Source organism: Seriola lalandi, unplaced genomic scaffold (genome assembly GCF_002814215.2).
Source record: "Seriola lalandi dorsalis isolate HSWRI2012SDOR001 ecotype SW California unplaced genomic scaffold, Sedor1 jcf7180002055009, whole genome shotgun sequence".
Classification (NCBI taxonomy): domain Eukaryota; kingdom Metazoa; phylum Chordata; class Actinopteri; order Carangiformes; family Carangidae; genus Seriola; species Seriola lalandi.
The window spans coordinates 111,256-111,763 of record NW_019525552.1 but is presented as its reverse complement, the minus strand read 5'-3'; positions in this window follow the sequence as shown (position 1 = coordinate 111,763).

The following is a 508-nucleotide window of genomic DNA, read 5'->3' as shown; positions in this document are numbered from 1 at the left end:
CACACACATGTTGAAATACTTCCTCTTTAGTTCTCAGTTTCCTAGTATCACTATCTTGTATCATCAGCTGCAGGCGGCTGGAGGGCGACGAGTTTGATTAACTTCTGCATTTATGTGTGATGTCAAACATTACCATGAACTCTTTACTCAGTTGTGTTGCTGGGACAACAGCTGCACAACTATATCTATAACTCCTCTTCCTCAACCTTCCTCTTTTCACCACGATGTAAACATCATGGGCCAAAGTGTAAAATCAAGTGTTGAATGAAAACTGGTGAAATCAGCTCATATCGATGTTTCTAATGTTTTTTTGTTTTGTTTAAGTATATTTTTTGGGGCTTTTTGTGCCTTTCTTGGACAGGATAGTAGAGAGACAGGAATGGGGAGGCAGAGAGAGGGGGAATGACATGCATTAAAGGTCGTCCAATGCAGGAATCGAGCCGGGGGCCGACTGCAGCGAGGACTGTAGCCTCTTCACATGGGACGCCTGCTTAGACCACTACGCCAC